The sequence below is a fragment of the Hemibagrus wyckioides genome, linkage group LG03, assembly GCF_019097595.1.
Source record: "Hemibagrus wyckioides isolate EC202008001 linkage group LG03, SWU_Hwy_1.0, whole genome shotgun sequence".
Lineage (NCBI taxonomy): Eukaryota > Metazoa > Chordata > Actinopteri > Siluriformes > Bagridae > Hemibagrus > Hemibagrus wyckioides.
Window position 1 is genome coordinate 33,897,025 of NC_080712.1, and position 621 is coordinate 33,897,645.

A 621-nucleotide genomic window follows, 5' to 3' on the forward strand; every position below is an offset into this window, starting at 1 on the left:
AAAAACACATACACATTCACACACACACACTCACTCATATATACACACACACACACTCGCATACACACAAACACACACACATTCTCTCTCACACACACACATTCTCACACACACACACATTCTCTCTCACACACACACATTCTCACACACACACACATTCTCTCTCACACACACACACACACACACATTCACGCATACTCTCACAAACACGCACACATTCACACACAAACCCACACTCTCACTCACACACACTCACACACACACACACACACACACACACACTCTCTCTCTCTTCAAATGAACAGTTTGTTTACGTCGTCTGTGAGCGAGCCGTTGCTATGGAAATGATAAGGTGTCAGAGTGAGTACATTAATATAGACCTGCACTGGTCAGAGCTGCTGTTAGAGAGAATTAATCAACACCTTCTGACCAATCAGAGTCCAGAACTCAGCAACAGTGTGAGGTCCTGTGTGTGTGTGTGTGTGTGTGCTGCTTGAGTGTTTAAAACAGAATTTTTGTTTATTTTTCAGTTTAATCACTTTTTATAAAACTTTCGGCTGGAATGGACAGAGTGCTTTCTGACGGACACTCGCAACGATTTCCCACGTTTCAGCGGATTCA